The sequence below is a fragment of the Rhincodon typus genome, chromosome 22 (genome assembly GCF_021869965.1).
Source record: "Rhincodon typus isolate 14 chromosome 22, sRhiTyp1.1, whole genome shotgun sequence".
NCBI lineage: Eukaryota > Metazoa > Chordata > Chondrichthyes > Orectolobiformes > Rhincodontidae > Rhincodon > Rhincodon typus.
Window position 1 is genome coordinate 32415786 of NC_063353.1, and position 16125 is coordinate 32431910.

Here is a 16125-nt window from a genome sequence, read left to right on the forward strand (position 1 = left end):
CCTCCTCCTCCCACTTTCCCTCGTTGTATAGTCGTGCTTCAGACACCCTGCCAGAAGTACCAAGTGTGAATGTAAGTTCTCTGCTCAGGATAAGGCTGTATCCATTTGTAAATAAGTCTTTTTTTTAAGATATAAAAGGAAATTGGCTATCAATAAGGCAGCAATAATTAAAGCCGCAGGAGTGTGAGATGTGGATCTGGCCTGCGTGACGACTCAGACCATCCCTGAAAGCTGGATTTTGAGAACGACGGCATCAGCCGGCAAATTAAGAGAAATAGATTTCAGCTCTTTTTATTTTAAATGGTGCGTGAACTGCTTCTTTTCAAACAGTCACCCAACCTAAACCGTCTCTTCACCGCAGCTTGTCAACATTTCTTCTTGTGAGGTGAGTGGGCAGGCTAATAGTGCTTTAAAGATGGCACACAGTAGATTTAACACCGCCAAATGCATGGGATAGTGTACAGCACCAACAGCCTTCCAACCGATCGTTCTCTCTCTCTCTCTCTCTCTCTCTGGCTGGCTGCTCCTCCTTTCCACCTCGGACTCCTGTGTTCTCTTCCACCTCCTTGTTTTTGTTTATTCCTTTCCTTTTTTGTCTTTTTTATGCCCCTTTCCTTCCCCTACCCTTCAGTCTCTGTGACATCATTTCATCCCCTTTTGCCTAAGACAAACTTTATTTCTTTGAAACTAGAGATTAGGCACAAAGTTCAACCATGTTAAAAATTAACGCAGCTCACCGTCAGTAAACAAGTTAACACCTCCTTGTTATTGAGCTAAAAATTTAGAGGTAAACAAGGTACCGTAAATATAGTTCATTTATACACATGCCCATGTTCATACACATATATAAAGACAAACGGATATACAGAAATATATGCAGAGATGTAGACATACAAATACACACACATATATAAAATGAAGTATGCTGAAATTAATTCAAGGGCCACCTTTCTACAGACTCAGTGCGGTTACAGTTGAGTGGTTTTAACTTAGAACTGGCATTAACATTTGTTTGGTTCAATTGGCAGCATTTTTCCCTTCTGAGTCAGAAAGTTGTGGGTTGAAAACGCCCCCCTTTACCAGCACCAGTGCAGTAATGAGGAAGTGCTGCATTATGGAAAATCTTATCCATCAGATAAGACATTGTACAGGGATTATTCTGTTGTACAGTGGGTGAGTTTTACAGTTTATTCAACCCATTCTATCCTGGGTGCCCGAAACGTTCCTTCCCCAGCACAGTGATGGACTTCTGACTTTACCCCATTTGTAAATGATGGTATCACCTATCACACTCGTAGCCAACATCAGTCTCCTCTATATGTTGTAATGCTGTATCATGTAATGAGACTGCTCCCTCCCGCCAATATACAGAGTTGAAGTGGAACAGGCAATCATCGTAAACAGAATCCTATACAGTTTGATGTTAATTAGTCATGATCACCTCAATTTATGGGATGTGGCAAAATTTTGTTTTGTCTATTTGGCAAGTTAATGATGAGAGGCCATGAATAAAAATATAGCTACTCTGGAAAGTGAGGAGAGAGCTCAGGAGAAATCACAATTCAGACTGAATCTGTTTCCAGGATTTGGCAGAAAATGAGTTGAAAGTGTTTCTTTTTTGGCACATCATATCATGTACAGCATCCTTAACTGCCATAAATTTTTTTGCTATACAGAATGAGGCTACTTGGCTCTTATATTTGTGCTACCTCATGGCTAAAACTATCCAAAGTTAGTGCTCCAGCCTCTCAAACTTTGTGTCTACTGATGTAGTAGATATTTATCTAATATTTCTCCAATAGAAACAGCAAGCCAAGCCTCAACCACATTCCATTCCATACTTGCTCTCTATTGAGAAAGAACATGCATTTATGTAACACTGTCATAACCAATTAACCAGTTCTGAAAATACTGATGGAATACAACCAATTTTGTTTTCATTAGCAAGGTAGTCTTACTTTGTGATGTTAGTTGGGGGGATAAATATAGGTCAGAACACCAGGGAGCATTCCCTCCTCCCCTTTAAATAGTGTCCTGGGATTTTTTTATGTCAACCTGAGAAAGCAGATGGAGCCTTCGTTTAATGTCTTATTCAAAGCATGACACTTCAGATGTTGCAGCATTCCCTCAATACCATTTTTGATTATGTGCTCAAATGTTTAAAGCAGAGGTTGGCTCTACAACTATAACTGAGAGGTGACAGTGCAAACAACTTAGTGGGACTGAAGTTTCACTAACTCACCTACCAGAGGAAATAAATTTTCCCTATTCAGCCCAATGGAACTTAACATTTGAAAAACATTCTTACATTTCCACTTAGCCACGTAAATTACCCGGAGGAGGTGGTGGTGGTGGTGGTGGTGGCGGGGTGGATGTGGGGTGAGGTGGTGGTTTGGCTCTATAATAAGCTAGTGATTGGCTTTAAGATCTCCAATGCATTATGGCAAAACTTGACACCAACTACGCTATTGTCCTAATAACGTGAGAACTGTTAGAAATCCAATCTGACGTTACTCAGTGATTGATTCGTAGTAGATCTTTACTCAGTGAGTGGTTAGAGTGTGGATCTCATCACATTATGAAATAGCTGAGACAAATAGAGTAGGTAGATAAATAAAAGAAGGATAAATTTAATAGAAGTAATAAGAAAATACAGCACAAAAACAATCCTGTCAGCCAACCACTCCATGCCAGTGTTTATGTTCCATTTCCAATCTTTTTCATTATCTTGATTAGCAAAAATCTCTCCTCCCTCTGTCATTTGGTTATCCAACATCCCCTTAATTGCATGTATATTATTCACTTCAATTGCTCCCTCTTGCAGAAAGTTCCACTTTCTCACTACTCTCTGGTTGAAGAGATTTCTTCTGATTTCCCCATTTAATTTCTTGAGCTTTTATTTGTTCAAAGGATGTTGGTAAAGATATCAATATTACTCATTGTTAAGTGCCCTCAAGAAAACTGCGATGACCACCTTCTTGCATCGTGCAATCCACATGATGTAGATATGCCCACGATGCTATTCATTGATCTTCTGCAGCATCTATCTGTGAGATATTATCCATTGTCACAGATGTCCCTACCCTCATGCCCTCCAACTGACATATATTCTCTTGCTTACCAGCATATTCTCTTGTTTACCAGCATACAGTTTAATTGTTGGGCTGCACATAAAAATGTACAAATATGGTAAGGAATAATCAATGCAGGTTTCTATCAGTCAGAAACTTAGTCTGTCTACAGAAATTGTCAGGTTGTTTATGCAATTAGGTATTATAATCTGAATTTCTTTTCCCCAAACTTGCAGGTGCTAGTATGGAGACAGCTTGGTCTCCCACCACTATAGTTAATTCATAGCCTCGGGGTGGGGGGAGAGGGGGGTAGGCAGTGGTCAGTTATCTTAATTAGCTGGATAGAAGTTACACATGCCAACTGGCTGAGAATATCATGAAGGACTCTCCTCAACTTTTACCCTTGTCTGAGTGGTGGTGACCCTCAGGTCAAATCACTACCAGTTGTCTCTCTTTAATGAGAGCAGCTCTATGGCATGGCCTTTTTATTCAAAAGAGACTGAATTAGGCAGTCAGGGCACATATATTTATGTAAGCACAGATAGGCAGAGGTGTTCACGTAACCATGTTGCTAATTAGTTACAGACTTCCAGTTCTTCTTCGAATAATAAGGGGAAGATTTAATAGTTCAACTTTCCCTATTTCAATGGGCAGAAATTACAGACTGAGATGCACTGAAGTAATAAATACCCTCTAAATCCACAGACCGAAGGTGTATTCATAAATGACCCAAAAATCTATTCTATTGATGTGGATTGAGGGAGAAAAGACAGATTTAAACTGTTATAAAGTCTATTAGGACATCCTAAAGATGTTTATACTCAATTTACTGTTGTAATAATGTAGGAAACGCAGCAGTCAATTCACACACAATTTCCCACAAATAGTAAATGACATAGTGACTGGATCATCTATTTTAAGTTGTTTGAGGGTTAAGTGCTGATGAGGACATAAAATTATATCGAAATGGTAGCACTGAAATGGCCCAACTGGTTTCTATAGGTGTTTATGGTCCACATAAACCTTCCTCTTTCAATTTTATCCAATTCTCCTGAACAAACTTCTTTTCTCCCTCATGGATTTACCTCATCCTTTTAAAGGCACTTTCATGTTCACTTTGGCAGTTGCCCTGTTTTTCTTCAAATAATTTTGCAGGATTTCTTGCACCCACCTAAACAGCAGATGACCTTGGCTGAAAATCTCATTTGAAAGACAACAGCTCTGACAATGCAGCATGCCCTTCAGACTCAAAGGTGAAAGTGCTATCCACTGTACCAAGGTTAAAAACATCCACTCAAAATAGACCTCCCATAGTGTGGAAAGAGGCTATTCAGGCTATCATGTCCACACTAACCCTGCAAAGAGCATCCTACCCAGACCCAGCCCTTGGCCCTACCCCTGTAACCCCATATTTGCCATGTCTAATTGACCTAGCCTGCTCATCCCTGGATGCAAAGGGGCAATTTAGCATAGCCAATCCACCTAGCCTGCACATTTTTGGACTGTGGGAGGAAACCAGAGCACCTGGTGGAAACCCACGTAGGTACAGCGAGAATGTCTTTGTGGAGTTTGCACAATTACCCAAGCCTGGAATTGAACCCGGGTCCCTGGTGCTGAGGCAGCTGTACTAACTACTGAGCCACCCTGCCACCCTATAGGTGGAGTAAACAGAACAAAATGACTGAATTTGTTTGAGCAGGTAAGTTATGCTTCATACTACGTGTTATAGTATGCCTATTTATGCGTACATATTTCCTAAAGAGAGAATTGGGCTCAGCTGATGCTCAACATTCATTGGCTAGGCTTACATGTAGAATAGTTCCTTTAGAACATAGATACTGACACAGGGACAAGTCACTTGGTGTCAAAATTGATGTTGACCTTATTCTGCTTCCTCTCTTTTCACACAGGTCTGTCTTGTTACTGCTATTGGTCCAAAGAGAAACTGATCCATTTTTGGGAACGATCCGGATGCAAATCTGGATCCTGCCATTTTTAAAAGAATTTGTTAACACTGGGAGATAACGTGAATTAGCTTTTTTAAAAGAATATTATGGTTTATTTTGTTTAGAATGTTGAGTATTTTAAAATGGTGTAGATTGACTCAGCTGCATTGCTGTATTTTTTTAAAATGTGAGTGTGACACACTTGGCAATTTTCTATGTAGTCTGCATAACATATGCCAAAGAGAGTCAGGTTCTTGTTGAAACAGATACCTTGAAGTTTATAAACAACACTAGCTATTATACTGCTACAATTTCACAGATAATTTCACACAAAATCACATAATCTGTGTTCTATGCTTGCTAATGTTACTGTACATTACAAACACATCACTGACTAATTGAAGACCCCACACTAACTCCCTTATACAGAGAGTGGGAGTGAAGGCAACATGAGTATCTTTATAATGGCATGTCACATGTCATGACATCTAGGAACTGTCTTAAAAGTACAGACCTGTACGGTTTGGAGTCTTTGCTATAAAACAATGTCCCCCTTTTCTTTTTTCATAAAGAATGGGGATTCCTGTTCTGATAACATGTACAAGAATGCATATAGATATATTGGCCTGGACTTTCATATGGCCAGATAGTTGTTTCCTCAGCATAGATGGTGCTTGCACATTGGGATCCTGAGGAAACCCTGAGGTAGCAGACTCTGAGGACATTGCCTGGGAAATGGCTGGAACCTACCAAAATTATCTATTTAAATTAGGGAACTTAGGAAGTTCTGCTGCAGTAAAGCAAATAGTTACTTAGGAAAAATTAGATTATTAACAACCTCGTTTAACTCCTGGGTAACTTAAACTGATCCCTCCTGCTCTTCTCAACTTACCATTCCCCTGACCCCTGAATCTCTTCCATACCCACATCCAACACTAACCATCCTCCCTGGGACTGAACACCACATCCTCCCAGTGGAGCTAACAACCTCCAGGACTCAACAATCCCCCTTCTGCTAGACCTGTCACCATCCACCAACACTAGTGTTAGACCCAACATGCTCCACTGCTGTTACAGAACCTAGAAACCTACCTGTTCAACTGGATCCGACACACAGCTCCAAACTGGGCTTGATATCTCCCAACCACCCGACCTACCCTAAAAACTCCATCACTCCCACCTTAGGCACCCTAATCTCTACCCACCTAGTACCCTACCAACATGGCACCCTGGTATCTACCCTCACCCTTACCTTCTGTAACATTTCACAGTGACTGTCTATGATGTAGACATTAAAGTCACAGAATAAGGCAACTGACTGCTCTGAAAAAGGGGGCATGTTATGTCTTCCCCTGGTATCCAGGACTACAAAGGACCTGTTAAATTTAAAGCTCACTGCATTTCTGATCGAGCCATAATTGGAATCTCCTGTCTGAAATGCGGAGCTCTTTCTCAATGCAAAAAAAGCAGCAGCAGAGTGGCAGTCAGGAAATCTGGCCAAATTGGCTGTATATTCAGATAACACCTTGGTAAACATAAAACATGACTCGTCTAAATATAGCAATCACGACATTGTAGCTACATTCTGCGAGCATGTAATCAGTCACTGTGGATGGATGTGTATCATTTGAGGTAGATGTGTGGTTGTTGTCTAGCATGAAATTTTCATTATTTCAGTTCTCATCCTGTGTGAAGGGTGATTGATGATATGAAATTTGGATATCTTGTCTATTTCTTCACAGGACTTGACCATTGCTCATTACAGTGTTGTATGAACTAAACTGGACACAGCAACATATTATCTTTCCACGAATCCATATGTTCCTCTAAATATTTCAAACTGGTATGCTTTGTCATGGTTCAAGGTTCAAGTTGGGATTACTGTCTGTGTGCTCACTGTATGCTCATACCATGCTGTTGTACTATTTTCTCGCTTCTTCCCCACAATACATCATGCTCTTGTTGTTGGGTGGGAAGAATATGGATGGGGAGAATTGTGTGGCTCTGTCTCCTAAACATGAGAGGTGCCAGTGCGGGTAAACAATTACCTAGTCATAATGAGGAACCAGGAAATAGCAGAGGAGTTGATTAAATTACTTGTGCAAGTCTTCACAGTGGAATATACAAATAGCATTCCAAAAATAATAAATAATGAAGGTGCAGAAGAAGGAGAGGAAACAAACACAATAACTATCACTATTATAGCCAAGTCTGCAGAAGGCACAAAAATAGGTGGTAACGCAAGTGGTGAGGATGACACAAAGAGTCTGCAGAGGGATACAGACAGGTTAAGCAAGTGGGCAAAACTTGGCAGATGGAATATAATGTGAGAAATGTGAGGTTAGGCACGTAGGCAGGCAAAGTAGAGGAGCTAATTATTAAATAAATCACTAAAGACACCAGAAAGTTACAGTACTGAAGTCCTCATGCGTAGATCACAAAAAATCTAGCGCACAAGTTCAGTAGGTAATAGGGAAGACAATGGAATGCTGGCCTTTATTTTACAGGGGATAAGCATTAAAATAAGGAGATCTTGATAAAATTATACAAGGCACTACTCAGACCACAGGTGGAATACTCTGAGCAGTTTTGCCCCCTTAATCTAAGGAAAGATACACTGGCATTGGAGGCAGTCCAAAGAAGGTTCACTAGGGTGATCCCAAGTATGAAGAGACTGTCTTATAAGGCGAGGTTGAGTAGTTTGGGCCTGTACTCATTAGCATTTAGAAGAATGAAAGGCAACCTTATTGAAACATACAGGATTCTTCGGGGATTTGACAGGTAGATGCAGAAAATTTTTTTTTCTCCTTTACAAGAGAGGCTAGAATCAGAGGGCACAATCTCAGAATAAGGGTTATCCATTTAAGATAGAGACTAAGAAGAATTTCTCCTCGGAGGCTAGTGATTCTATGGAATTCTGTATTACAGAGGGTTGTTGAGGCTGGATCATTATGTATATTCGAGGCTGAGACACGCACAATTTTAATCAGCAATGAAATCAAGGGTTATGGAGAAAAATCAGGAAAGTGGAGTTAAGGATTATCGGATCAGTCATGATCTTATTGAATAGCAGAGTGGAATCGATGAGCTTGATGGCCTACTTCTGCTCTTGTATCTTATGGTCTTATAGAAGAGTAGATTCAACATAGCTATCAAATATAGAGTCATGGGGCTGTACAGCGTGGAAACAGACCCTTCAGTCCAACTCGTCCATGCTGACCATATGTCCTAAATTAATCTATCCCATTGCCGGCATTTGGCCCGTATCCCTCTGAAGCCTTTCTATTCATGTACCCATTTAAATGCTATAATCGTACCAGCCTCCACCGCTTCCTGTGGCAGCTCATTCCATACACGCACCACCCTCTGTGAAAAAGTTGCCTCTCAGGTCCTGTTTAAATCTTTCCCCTCTCACCTGAAACCTATGCCCTCTAGTTTTGGACTCCCCCACCACCCCCCCCCACCCCCCTGCCGGGGAAACAACCTTGGCTATTCACCCTATCCATGTCTGTCATGAATTTATAAGCCTCTATAAGGTCAACCTAGGCCTCTGACACCTCAGGGCAATTAGCCCCAGCTTATTCAGCCTCTCCCTATAGCTCCAACCCTGGCAACATCCTTGTAAACCTTTTCTGAACCTTTTCAAGTTTCACAACATCCTTCATATAGCAGCGAGACCAGAATTGCAAGCAGTATTCCAAAAGTGGCCTAAACAATGTCCTGTACAGCTGTAACATGACCTCTCAACTCCTATACTCAAAGCACTGACCAATAAAAGCAAGCATACCAAACAGCTTCCTCATTCTCCTGTCTACCTGGGACTCCACTTTCAAGGAAATACGAACCTGCACTCCAAGATCTCTTTGTTCAGCAACGCTCCCCAGGACCTTGCCATTAATTGCATAAGTCCTGCCCTGATTTGCCTTTCCAAAATGCAGCACTTCACATTTATCTAAATTAAATTCCTTCTGCCACTCCTCGGCCCATTGGCCCATCTGATCAAGATACCATTGTACTCTGAAGTAACCTTCTTCGCTGTCCGCTACACCACCAATTTGGTGTCATCTGCAAATTTACTAACCATACCTCCTATGTACACATCCAAATCATTTACATAAAATGACGAAAAGCAGTGGACTTAGTACTGATCCTTGTGGTGCAGCGCTGGTCACAGGCATCCAGTCTGTAAATCAACCTTCCACTACCACCTTCTGTCTCCTACCTTCGAGCCAGTTCTGTATCCAAATGGCTCTTTCTCCTGTATTCCATGTAATCTGACCTTGCTAACCAGTCTACCATGAGGAAGCTGGTCGGATGCCTTACTGGAGACTATATAGATCACGTCCACCACTTTGTCCTCATGTTAACTTCTTCAAAAAACTCAATCAAGTTAGTGAGACATGATTTCCCATGCACAAAGCCATGTTGACTATCCCTAATCAGTCCTTGCCTTTCTAAATACATGTAAATCCTGTCCCTCAAGGTGCCCTCCAATAACTTGCCCACCACTGATGTCAGGCTCACCAGTCTGTAATTGCTTTTCCTTACCACCTTTCTTAAATAGTAGCACCACATCAGCCACCCTCCAGTCTTCCAGCACCTCACCTGTGGTTATCGATGATACAAATATCTCGGCAAGAGGCCTTGGAATTACTTCCCTAGCTTCCCACAGAGTTCTAGGGTACACCTGATCAGGCTCAGGGGATTTATCCATCTTTATCTTGTCAAGCTGCTCTACATTTAATGTTCATTGATTTGGCAGTACGAATAGTGCATTCTGTCAGACTGACTGAGAGTAGTGAGGAGATGAGATAATGTTTTGAACACGCCACTTCTTGTCATGTCTTGAAGCGTGAACCGGTGAACTGATGACCCTTGTTGGAACCAGTTTTCTGAGGTGCACATATCATACTGAATAGAGCGGTCAATTTATCAACAATCATTGCACTAGTGATATCTTTTATTTGTTGCTCAACAAGGAACTTGGTGAAATAGCCAATCAACAGAATGTTATTGTATTTCTGGACATGGAAAATATCAGTTGCAATCTTGCACAATAACCTAGAATGAATCTCATGTGGAGGGAGAGGTTCTTTCATTTTTGAGGTTGATGGAATTGACAAATTCAGAGTATTTGATCAGTCGATTGATATCCCTGTTCATGCACCAATCTCTTGGTTTACTTTCTGCCCCCAGGGAGCCTATGTATATATGGTCTAACCTGTGTAAATTTAAGAGCCAATGGAATTATGACTTGTTTGCCTTTGAAGATTACATTCTTAGAGAGTCCCAGTTCATTTGTGAATAACCAGAATGAATGTACTAGACAACGGATTTGTTAGAAATGTTCTGGGCATCTGCTGCTGATAATCTTCTTGAGATTCTCACAGAATCCCTACAGTGTGGAAACAGGCCATTCGGCCCAACAAGTCCACACTGACTGTCTAAAGAGCATCTCACCCACACTCATCCCCCCACTCTATCCCTGTAACACTGCATTTCCCATAGTCAATGTGCCTAAACTACACATCCCTGGACACTATGGGCAATTTAGCATGGCCAGTCCACCTAACCTGCACATCTTTGGATTGTGTGAGGAAACCGGAGCACCTGGAGGATATCTGCACAGACAGTCATCCGAGACTGGAATCGAACCCAGGTCCCTGGCACTGTGAGGTAGCAGTGCTAACCACTGAGCCACCATGCCATCATTATAACCAATTGTGATAATGACATAGCTCGCTGAATCCGCTCTATTTGTCAGTGACCAAAATCTATCAGATTAAAGTTGTTGTCTGGAACCTTTGGTGTTGCAACTAATGCATTTGTTACCCAGTGGATCGTATGAATATGTAGACCCATGAATGCTGATAGGCTAGTGGTGAATCTTTTTTAATGATGTAAAAGGATTTAAGTGTCCATCCCTAAAACCTGAATTGGAACCTTTGAGACAGATATTACCAATGCAAGGGATGTTGGGACCCGTTATAAAGAGTTAGCTTAGAATGCCTGCTGTGCCAGTTTTCTGAGTATATCTCATGTAAGTTGCATAAAGGGATGATACAATTTGCATTTGTACCAGTGTCAGTTTTGACATATAGTTCATGTTGTCCATTCCTTTTTGTGTATATCATTTAGTTGAATATAAAGCCTTCAGCTTTTTTGATGACATCCTTGCGATGTGTCAAATTTACCACATGTACTGTCTGACTGGGGCCTGTAAGCTGTAATGTTGCATTTACCTCTCAGAATTTGTTGGCATGCTTCCATTGCCATGAATGGAACTTTGGGAGTATGGCATTGTCCATTGAATGGTTCTTGTCCTCATTCTCCTCTGTAACTTTGTGGGTTTCTCTAGGTAATTGTATTTCCTACACATTTTAGCCCAATGTCCTCTTCTAGAATGTTACTAAATGCTGAACACACTCTTTGGGTGACACAACCCACACATCATACAAGATTTGGATGTTCCACTGAACCTGTTGATGGCTGCAATAGTTCTAGACTCAAACATTCAATCTAAAAGGATGACCCTTTGCAACTGAGATCAGGAGGAATTTCTTCAGCCAGAGGGTGGATTGCTACAGAATGTTGTGGAGGCCAAGTCACTGGGTGTCTTTAAGACAGAGATGGATAGGCTCTTAATTTGTAAGGAAGTAAAAAGTTATGAGGAAAAAGCAGAAGAAATGGGGTTTAGAAACATTTCAGCCATGACTGAATGATCTAATTCTGCTGCCATATCGTATGGTCCTATTTGCAGATGCTGCTACTGCTATAATTGTTTCAAACCTCAGACTAGCAGTGTGTCAATCTTATACTTTTTTGGGTTTTCTCAAGGATTGATGAATTTAAAGGCAATGACCAGTGGCATTGGCCTTTCAGCTAAATTAGCTTTGGTGAACTCACATACCACATTTCTGCATCACCACCTGCCCATGAATTAGTTAGTCATGTCACCTGGCTGTTGTCAGTATGATTTGAAGTTAACCCGATCTTTAGATCGATCTTCTAAATTCTGAAAGGTTTTGTCAGGATCTTTGGGGTCATCTTCAGAAATACTGAAGGATTTTATTCTTCTCAACCTTTCAGCGCTCAAAAATGAAAAGCTTGACTTTACATAGAAATACAGAAAATAGGTGCAGGAATAGGCCGTTTGGCCTTCGAGCCTGCACCACCATTCAATATGATCGTGGCTGATCATGCAATCCCAGTATCCCATTCCCGCTTTCTCTCCATACCCCTTGATTCCTTCAGCCGCGAGGACCACGTCCAGTTTCCTCTTGAATATGCCTAATGAACTGGCCCCGACAGCATCCTGTAGGAGACAATTTCACAGGTTCACAACTCTGCATGATGAAATTCTTCCTCATCTCAGTTCTGAATGGCTTACCCCTTATTCTTAGGCTGTGTCCCCTCGGTCTGGACTTCCCCAACATCGGTACAATTCTTCCAGCATCTAGCCTGATCAGAATTTTATATGTTTCTATAGGATCTGCCCTCCTTCTTCTAAATTCCAGCAAATACAAGCCCAATTGATCCAGTTTTTCCACGTATGTTGGTCCTGCCATCCTAAGAATCAGATGGGTGAACCTTCACTGGACTCCCTCAATAGCAAGAGTGTCCTTCCTCAGACCAGGAGACCAAAACTGCACACAATACTCAAGGTGTGGCCTCACCGAAGCCATGTATAACTGCAGCAAGATATCCTTTCTCTGATATTCAAATCCTCTCTCCATGAAGGCCAGCAGGGCATTAGCTTTCCTTGCTGCCTGCATGCCAACATTCAACGACTGTCCCACCATGACACCCAGATCTCGTTGCACTTCACGTTTCCTAAACTGCCGCCATTCAGATAATAATCTGCCTTCCTGTTTTTACAACCAAAGTGGATAACCTCACATTTATCCACATTATATTGCATTTGTGAAGTATTTGCCCACTGAGTCAGTCTGTCCAAGTCACCCTGCAGCCTCTTAGCATCCTCCTCTTAGCATACATAGCCACCCAGCTCAGTGTCATTTGCAAATTTGGAAATATTGCATTCAGTTCCTTCGTCCAAATTGTTAATTTATATTATGAACAGCTGGGATCCCAGCACTGAACCTTGCAGCTTGCCACTCTGAAAAGGATCCGTTTATTCCAACTCTCTGCTTCCTGTCTGCCAACTAGTTCTCGATCCATGTCAATACATTACCTCCGATACCATGAGCTTTAATTTTCCTTACTAATCTCATGCGGAAACTTGCCAAAAGCCTTTACCGGTTCACCCTTGTTCACTCTACTGGTAACGTCCTCAAAAAATTCCAGAACATTTGTCAAGCATGATTTCCCTTCAGTGAATCCATGCTGACTAGGACTGATTCTGTCACTGCTTTCCAAATGTTCAGTTATTACATCCTTGATAATTGACTCCAGCATTTTCCCCACCACCAATGTCAGGCTAACTGGCCTATAATTCCCCATTTTCTCTCTCCCTCCTTTTTAAAAGAGTGGTGTTACATTAGCTACCTTTCAATCCATTGGACCTCTTCCAGAGTCTACAGAATGCTGGAAAATGATGATCAATGCATCCACTATTTTTAGGGCCACTTCCTTAAGTATTCTGAGATGCAGAGCATCAGACCCTAGGAATTTATCAGCTGTTAATCCATCAATTTCCCCAGTAACATTCCTTGACTAACAAGGATTTCCTTCAGTTCCTCCTTCATGCTTCACTCTGCGTCCCCTATCATTTCCTGAAGGTTATTTGTGTCCTCGTTAGTGAAGACAGATCCAAAGTATTTGTTCAACTGGTTGGCCATCTCTTTGTTGTCTATTATGAATTCTAACTGCAAGGGGCCTACCTGTTTTCATCAGTCTTTTTCTCTTCACATTTCCGTAGAAGCTTTTGCAGTCAGTTTTTATGTTTTCTGCAAGCTTACTTTTATATTCTGTTTTCCCCTTCCAAATCAAACCCTTTGCCCTCCTCTGCTGAATTTAAAATTTCCCCAGTGCTCAGGTTTGCTGCTTTTTCTGGCCAATTTATATGCCGCCTCTTTGGCTTTAACACTATCCCTGATTTCCCTTGTTAGCCGTGGTTGAGCCACCTTCCCTGTTTTACTCTTATGCCAGATAGGGTTGTACAATTGTTGAAATTCAATCCATGTGTTCTTTAAATGTCTGCCAAAGAAGACATTTGTAGCTTTATGCTTTCTAAAATGACAGTACAAAGATCTGTACTATATTCCAGTGTATTTTTTTCTGTTTCATCTTGCCTTCTCTCTTTTGCAGTTATTATCTGTTGTTGTTGTTGTTCCTTTAAAAATTGCAGGCTTGTGTCTCTAAGATGGTGTTTTCAATTAAAAGGAGTGAGTTATGACATCATGTGTACCTTTCTTTTTTCGTTTTATGCCTTTCCTGAGAGGTAAGATGCCGGAACCAATCAACAACTGTGAACAGGTAATGTAGAATACCGTTTTTTTTTGTTCCAGGAGCATTTTGAGAGAGAGAGAGATAACTCACTGCATTTCAGTGCAAGGTGTGGCCTTGGTTATAGTTGTAACTTCAGCTCTGAACTCAAACAGATTGATGGATGACTGTTAGGAAAATGCCTTTTCACAACTGCCATGCTGTTGTCACCTTTTTTTGAGCCTTTCACGTCCACTTATGACTATTGCCTCTAACTAGCTGTCACAATGACATTTCAGTGCAGTCTTACTGCAACTATCATCCGTTTTATGATTTTCTGTATGTTAGTTCATGTTACACATGCCACAAAGAGTTGAGTTCTTGTTGCGACAGATGTCTTAAAGCTTATTGAACAACACAATTTACATGGCTACAATATTACAGACTTGCACACATTGTCTAAGTCCTGTGCTTAACTGATGTTACTGTACACTACGTACACATTGTCGACTAACTGAAGACATTACTCTAATTCCATTTCACAAAGAAAGTGAGGTAGATACCTTTAGACAGGAACCTCACATGTCATTATGGCATATAACTCTTAAAGATATAAGCCCGTCTGGTATGGAATTTATGTCTTAATTCAACAGAATTTTCAGAACAGGTTGGTTGTTTTGGTTTGACATGAAGCCTCTTCAGTGAGATAGTAGATCCTAGTAAAAAGATTTATTTTTTCAGCTTTATTGTTACAATGTGTCAACTAGAGAATAGTCTCAACAAAGAGATGTGCAATTGTAATAACGTTGAATAACAGAGCATGGCAGGGGTACTTGCTCTACTAACTGCCCTCTGTTTTAATTGCTTTGTTTCAGTCTGTTATCAAAAACTCAATCAGTTGTTGGGTACCTGTAATGAGGGGCTTGTTACTCAACACCATAGTACTGGCCACTCTATACACTGAGAGTACAAGTATTTTAGAAAATTTATAAGGATGTAACTCATTCAATAAAAACAAAATTAAAAGAGGAAAGCCTTAATGTAATTAATATATTGTTCTAAGGTTTTGGAATAGATCTGTAGCTCGGGTTGTGGGTGTTGAGGTTGGTTGGCTCGCTGAGCTGGTTTGTTGTTCCGCAGACGTTTCGTTATCGTGATTGGTAACATCTTCAGTGCAGCCTCTGATGAAGCGTCGGTGTGTTTTCCCACCTGGTTTTTAAACTCTGGGGTCCATTGCAATGGATTGCCTCACTTCCGGGTTTCCTCAGTAGTGGAATGTATGTGGGGCTGAGTTCAATGTGTTTATTAATAGCAACGGACCCCAGAGTTTAAAAACCAGGTGGGAAAACACACCGACGCTTCATCAGAGGCTGCACTGAGGATGTTACCAAGCACGGTAACAAAACGTCTGCGGAACAACAAACCAGCCCAGTGAGCCAACCAACCTCAACATTAATATATTGTCTTTGAGTTATACTATGGAATTTATCAAATAGGATAATTTAGGATACCTGGTCGGCACGGACCGGTTGGACCGAAGTATCTGTTTCCATGATGTAAAGCTTTATGAATCAATGATTTAATTAAGCAGTTTTAAATTGAAAATGTATTAAGAATGTCCTGTTGACCTGTTTTATGATGTACATTCCTATATTTCAAATTTACATTAGGAACCTCATGTCTGCATGTCACATAATTTCTGCTTGGGGAGACACTGTAGT

The 16125-nt window shown here is 41.0% G+C and overlaps 1 protein-coding gene across 1 annotated transcript in view; it reads right to left on the reverse strand.

Moving 5' to 3' along the window:
• The window catches only part of shank3a (SH3 and multiple ankyrin repeat domains 3a), an 886564-nt gene that overhangs the window by 98217 nt on the left and 772222 nt on the right, over positions 1-16125 (reverse strand). The window lies entirely within an intron of this gene.